Source organism: Microtus ochrogaster, chromosome 8 (assembly GCF_000317375.1).
Source record: "Microtus ochrogaster isolate Prairie Vole_2 chromosome 8, MicOch1.0, whole genome shotgun sequence".
Taxonomy (NCBI): domain Eukaryota; kingdom Metazoa; phylum Chordata; class Mammalia; order Rodentia; family Cricetidae; genus Microtus; species Microtus ochrogaster.
Genome location: NC_022015.1, coordinates 20,288,719 through 20,295,761, shown reverse-complemented (window position 1 = coordinate 20,295,761; position 7,043 = coordinate 20,288,719). Strand labels below are relative to the sequence as shown.

Here is a 7,043-nt window from a genome sequence, read left to right as displayed (position 1 = left end):
AAAAAAAAAAAAAAAAAAGCTTTTTGCCTTATGTGGCTGCAAGGCTTCCTTACAATATTTATTTGCATTCTTTTCTCTTTTTTTTTTTCAAGACAGGGTTTCTCTGTGGCTTTGGAGCCTGTCTTGGAACTAGCTCTTGTAGACCAGGCTGGCCTCAGACTCACAGAGATCCACCTGTCTCTGCCTCCCAAGTGCTGGGATTAAAGGCGTGTACCACCACCACCCAGCTTTATTTGCATTCTTAAATGCCAGCTGCTTAACTATGGGCATAGCTGTGGTCACATCAACAGCAATTTCCCTGCCAACTGCAATAGCCTAAAACTTTTGACAGCTGATCCCCCTCAGCCTTGTTTGGCAGGGCTTTCCAAGCTTTGATAGCTGCAGCAGCCATTTGGAGATATATGGCAGGATCAAGCACAATTTTTTTTTTTTGGTTTTTCAAGACACAGTTTCTCTGTAGCTTTGGAGCCTGTCCTGGAACTCCCTTTGTAGACCAGGCTGGCCTCGAACTCAGAGAGATCTGCCTGCCTCTGCCTCCGAGTGCTGGGATTAAAGGTGTGTGCCACCACCACCCGACTGATCAAGCACAATTTTATTGGCCAAGTTAGCATAAGCTCCTGCTCCAGTTAGCATGTCTAGGTTGCACTGTGCCTGTCCTGCTTGAGCATTTAACCTAGCCATTTGTAAACAATTTTCTTGATATTCTCCCCTCCACATTAAGTAATCTCCTCCAGATAGTACCATACCTTACGGCATAGCTGCTGCCAAACACTAGGTGTAAGAGTCAATGGTGCAAAAGATTCTACCATGGCAAGAGTAAAGGGGGTCTGAGTGCCATATGCTGCCATGGCCTCTTTCAGCCTAGACCTGAGGCTGCCTTCCCCATTTTCTGACTCAGAGGTTATTGCTATCTTTTTTTGCGCCCAAAAGCATGCAGACTTTGGTATTAGCCTTGTTCCTGCACCAGATTCCAAAGTTCCCCCTTGGTACCCCTGACTCTTCCTTTCGGTCCCTATGCAACTCCTCCACTGACCCTATGGACCGACGACTCTCCTTCTCATGTATTTCTTCAAGTATTTCTTTAGCCATGGCGACCTCCTGTCTTATTTTCACTTTATCAGTAAGCAGGGTGTGGCGGACCAGGCACCATAGCGAAAAGGTGGATATAGAGAAGCTATCGGCACCTCCTTTTGCAGTCGTTTCTGCAAGTCTCTTTTAACCTGTTCCCAATCAGGGATGTTCAAACCTCTACCTGTCAAAAAACCATGGGCTTGCTGAGGCTATAGTCTTAAGAAAATCCTCTATAGTTCTCTGTTTGACCACAATTCCTTGTTGCTCTAACAATTTAGATATCTGAAATATCATATCTCCCTTACTGCTTGTGGATCCCATTTTACCCCAATCCATCCTTCTTTCTCAGATCTCGGTGGAACCTCCACTTGCTGCACCAGCACAGCAACTGTAGTTCTCTGAGCTAGGGGCGTCAGGATTAACACACAGCACAACTTTAGGTTCTGCAGACAAGCCTTTATTCCACTTTCTCACAAAGTATATATAGCCCTCAACAGGGGAGGCCAAGCCAGCAAAAGCAGGAAGCTCATCACCGTAACTCACATGGCTTAGTGGTAAACATCCTTAAAACATTGCTGAGAACAACAGATTGTTCCTATTTTTGTTCCTCTTTTCAGAACAAACAACCACAAGAGTGCAAAACGGATCAAGTGGGGTTGTGAAGGTCTGTACTCATGGGACCCAACACCAATACTGGTGGGTAGATCCCAAGGCCTAGCACAAAGGGTTAATTTCAGGTTCATCCAGAGATCCTGTCTCAAAAAATAAGGGAAGATCAGTGGTTAAGAGCACTGGTTGCTCTTCCAGAGGACATGAGTTCAGTTCCCAGCACCCACATGACAACAGACAATGGTCTATAACTCCAGTCTTGGGATCTGACTCCCTCATCTGTCCTTTGTGGGCACCAATCAGGTGCATCGTGCACAGACATACATGCAGGCAAAATACTCATAAGAATAAATCTTTAAAAAATATGGTGGATAGCAATGGAGGACGGTCTCTACTTGCTCATGAATCTATGTGAGCACACTCATGTGTATACCAGGAAGGAGGAAGGTGGTGGCAGACATAGTAATACTCAAAAGAAAAAGTGAGACAAGATGGATTGGATCTGGACACCTAACAATCAAATAAAATGGTCATATCCAGTTCCATAAAAGGAAACAGTGCAATTATCCAGAGTAAGCATTTGGGGGGCAGTTAACCATGCTCCAAGTGTTAAGAAGCTGCTTGTATCATTCCAGGCCAGCTTTTGCTCTTTTTCTTCTTGTCTCGTGTATTCCAGACTGACTTCAAACTTGCCTACTATGCAGCTGAAGATTTCCTTGAACTTCTGGTTCTCATCTCTACCTTCAGATTGCTGGGATTATAGGTATATGCCACCATGACAGCTTTTATGTGATGGAGTTACAACTGAGCCTAGAGATCTGTGCATCTTTAGGCAAGCATTCTATCAACTGAGCTACTCCTCCAGCCTCCGTACTCTGCTTGTAGCAGTTGTTTTGGTAAACCTGTATGTGTGTGTGTTGCCAGGGGATAAGCCAATGGTTATACCATGCGGTTAAACTATACCCAACATTAAGAATAATATTCTGGGGGCTGGAGAGATGGCTCAGAGGTTAAGAGCACTGACTCTTCTTCCAGAGGTCAATTCCCAGAAACCACATGGTGGCTCACAACCATCTGTAATGAGATCTGGTGCCCTCTTCTGGGGTGCAGGTACACATACAGGCAGAATACTCTATACATAATAAATAAATGAATAAATCTTTAAAAAAATAATATTCTGTGTAGGTTTCTTTTTGAGATTGGGTGTTGTTCTGTAGACTAGGCATGAATTCACCATCCTCCTACGTTTACCTTCTGAGTACAGAGGTAGGTGTGTGTCACCGTACCTGGATGCCTGTCCTCTCCCCAATCCCAGTCTTTTGAGGCAGGGTTTCTGTAGAGTAGGCACACGTTTCCTCCTGCTACCCCTCACCATGACACAGTAAATGTTGAGATTGCCGGGATGCACCACAATGCTCGACTCCATGTTTTTCTTCTCTTTTTTTAAAAAAAAGTTTTATTTATTTATTTTGTATACAATATTCTGCCTGCATGTATCCCTGCAGGCCAGAAGAGGGCACCAAATCTCACTGCAGATGGTTGTGACTCACTATATGGTTGCTGGGATTTGAACTCAGAACCTCTGGAAGAACAGGCAAAGCTCTTAACCACCGAGCCATCTCTCCAGCCCCATATTTTTCTTCTCGTCCTCCTCTTCCTCCTTCTCTTCTTCTCCTCTGCCTCCCTGAGTGCTGGGATTAGAGGGGTGTGCCACCATGCCCAGCTCCATATTCTTTATTTTTAAGATTTATTTTATTAATAAATGCATACAGTGTTCTACTTGCATGTATGCCTGTGGCCAGAAGAGGGCACCAGATCTCATTACAGATGGCTGTGAGCCACAATATGGTGGTTGCTGTGAATTGAACTTAGAACCTCTGGAAGAGGCCGGGCGGTGGTGGCGCACGCCTTTAATCCCAGCACTCGGGAGGCAGAGGCAGGTGGATCTCTGTGAGTTCGAGACCAGCCTGGTCTACAGAGCTAGTTCCAGGACAGGATCCAAAGCCACAGAGAAACAAAACAAAAACAAAAACAAAAACAAACCTCTGGAAGAGCAGCCAGTGCTCTTAACAGCTGATCCATCTCTCCAGCCCCCTCCCCCATTTATATATGTATTTCTCCCCTAAGATTTTTTTGAGTGTGTGTGTGTGTGTTCATGTTTGTATGTGGATTTGCATGTGGTTGTCAAAAGAGGGTGTCAGATCCTTTGGAGGCTGGAGTTACAGGAGGTTGTGAGCTGCCGGATGTGGGTACTGGGACTCAACTCTGATCCTCTGAGCAAGCAAGTACTCTTCTTTTGGGGGCATGGCTCAAGACAGAGTTTCTCTGTATGGACCTGACTATCCTGGGAAAATATCTCTGTGGACCAGGCTGGCCTTGAACTTGGGGATCTGTCTGCCTATGCCTCCTAAGTGCTGGGTTAAAGGCTTCACAAGTACTTTTTCTTTTTTCCTTTTCTTTTTTCTTTCTTTTTTTTTTTTTTTTTTTTTTTTTTTTTTTGGTTTTTTGAGACAGGATTTCTCTGTAGCTTTGGTGTCTGTCCTGGAACTCATTCTGTAGACCAGACTGGTCAAAATCACAGAGATCCGCCTGTCTCTGCCACCCAAGTGCTGGGATTAAAGTCATGTGCCATCACCACCCAACTTTCACAATAATACTTTTAACAATCGTCAGTTCTATACTTTTTCAATTTACAAAAATATTATGTGTATGATGTTTTACCTGCATGTATTATGTCAGTATACCACTTGTCTCTCAGTTCCTGCAGAAGGCATCAGATCTTTTGGAATTAGAGTTACAGCCAGTTGTAAATCACTATGTGGGCATTGGGAACTGAACTCAGGTCCTCTGAAAGAGACATCAGTGCTCACCAAACTATCCCTCCAGCCCTTCTGTATTTTATGTATTTATTTATTTATTGTGTATACAATATTCTGTCTGTGTGTATGCCTGCAGGCCAGAAGAGGGCACCAGACCCCATTGGTTGTGAGCCACCATATGGTTGCTGGGAATTGAACTCAGGACTTTTGGAAGAGCAGGCAATGCTCTTAACCTCTGAGCCATCTCTCCAGCCCACCCTTCTGTATGTTTAAGTAATGTAAAAAATCAGTACCATAATGTTGAGCAGTGGTGGTGCACACCTTTAATTCCAGCACTCAGGAAGCAGAGGCAGGTGGATTCTATGAGTTCAAGGCCAGCCTGGTCTACAGAACTAGTTTCAGGACATCTAGGGCTATTACACAGAGAAACCGTGTCTGGAAAAACAAAACAAAAAATCAGTACAGAGACAGATAAATAGTATTAAGAATCCTTCCCCTTTATGGAACATCAAGAATTCTTATAATAACTCTATTGAGATAGATTTTGTTTGTATTCTCATTTTGCAGAGGGAACAGGAAATTTTTTTCAGAGACATGAAGACACTTGTGTTCAGCCAGGCAGTTCAGGGTTCATCAACTTCCATTAATTTGAAGGATCTTGAAGAAAGTGAATGGGCAAAGGCAAGAGGAATCCTTCTAAGACCTCAGCCAGCTGACTCCAGAAGCAGTGTGGATCACACTGCCCATGGTACTGGGATAAAGACCACTAGAAGTGCCGAAAAGGTCAGTGAACTGGCCATCATGGCTAGTGATGGCTCATATCAGCATCAGATGTTATTCTCAGCTAGCTCATTGTTACCATAGCACTCTCTGTAAAATGTCTACTCTGTCCCCCATGGGGAGAGTGTGAATGCAGTCCCCCCACTATCACAAATTATGCAGTCAAGTTTCCTGAATTTGGGGAAATAGCAGGGGTCAGTATATCCAGAGTGCAATGGATAAGCCTCGCCCTGGAAAACCACCTTGATCTTTGTGACTGTGGTATCTCCCTAGGTAAGTCAATATAAGTATATACATCTTCCCCACACACACACTTTTTTTTTGTTTTTCGAGACAGGGTTTCAATACATTAAACTCTGCCTCAAAAATATGTCATTAAAAGCCGGGCAACGGTGGCGCATGCCTTTAATCCCAGCACTCGGGAGGCAGAGGCAGGCGGATCTCTGTGAGTTTGAGACCAGCCTGGTCTACAGAGCTAGTTCCAGGACAGGCTCCAAAGCCACAGAGAAACCCTGTCTCGAAAAACCAAAAAAAAAAAAATGTCATTATGCCAGGCACGGTATCACACACCTTTAATCCCAGCACTTAGGAGGCAAGTAGACCTCTGTGAGTTCAAAGACAGTCTGATCTACATAAGTAAGCCTGTCAAACAATTGTCATTTTAAAATGTATACTTATATCTCCTTTTCATTATTGTTATTTTAAAGTATTTTTAATGGTTTTTATTTATGTCTGTATGAGGGTGTCAGATACTTTGGTGTTACAGATGGTTGTGAGCTGCCATATGGGTGCTGGGAATTGAACCTGGGTCCTCTGGAAGAGCAGGCAGTGCTCTTAACCATTGGGCCATCTCTCCAGTCCCAATTATCATTATTTTTAAGACAGGATTTCACTGTGTAAACCCTTGGCTAGCGTGTAACTTATTACGTAGGCTAGGCTGTCCTTGAACTCAGAGATCTACCTGCCTCTGCACCCTGAGGGCTGGGATTAAAGGAGTGTGCTGCCATGCTTAGTTTATGTTTAAGTATGTGTCAGGCTGCATGTGGGTGTTTGTACATAACTGCAGGCCAGAAGAGGGCACTGTATCTCATTACAGAGGGATGTGAGCCAGTGAATTTAGAATGTGCACCCAGTCCTCTTAAATGCTGCTGAGGCATCTCTCCAGCCCCAGACAGGGTTTCGCTGTAGTTTTTTTTTAAGCCTGTCCTGGAACTAGCTCTTGTAGACCAAGCTGGCCTCGAACTGATAGAGATCCACCTGCCTCTGCCTCCTGAGAGCTGGGATTAAAGGCATGTGCCACCACGGCCCAGTTCTAAGGAAGTTTTTATTTCACTTATCTTTTGACAGAGTTGCTAGTGATCAAGCCATGCTATGAAAGCACTAACTTGCTAAGAACTTGGCTTTTTTTCCTTTGTGTGTGTGTATTCATTCCCTCTGCCTCCATGGCTGCTGGTTTAAATAAACTGCATCTCCCGTTGGTAGCCTGTCCTATCTACCCTCATTACCATGTTGTAATATAATGTAAGGATGGAACCAAATGAGGGTTTGACATGTGTTAGTTAGACTAGCATTCTAACACAGCCTGCACTTAGATAGAAAGTTAAAAACTTAGTTAAAAACTAAGTTAGAAAACTTAGTTTTAATCCCTTTCCAAAAGGCATTCTTAGCCGGGTGATGGTGGCGCACGCCTTTAATCCCAGCACTCGGGAGGCAGAGGCAGGTGGATCTCTGTGAGTTCGAGACCAGCCTGGTCTACAGAGCTAG

At 44.2% G+C, this 7,043-nt stretch overlaps 1 non-coding gene across 1 annotated transcript; it reads right to left on the bottom strand.

Moving 5' to 3' along the window:
• Positions 1-5,394: 5,394 nt before the first annotated feature.
• Positions 5,395-5,560, bottom strand: LOC113456578. The gene has a single exon (XR_003377343.1). It is a non-coding gene; the product is annotated as a U1 spliceosomal RNA (small nuclear RNA).
• Positions 5,561-7,043: the final 1,483 nt, after the last annotated feature.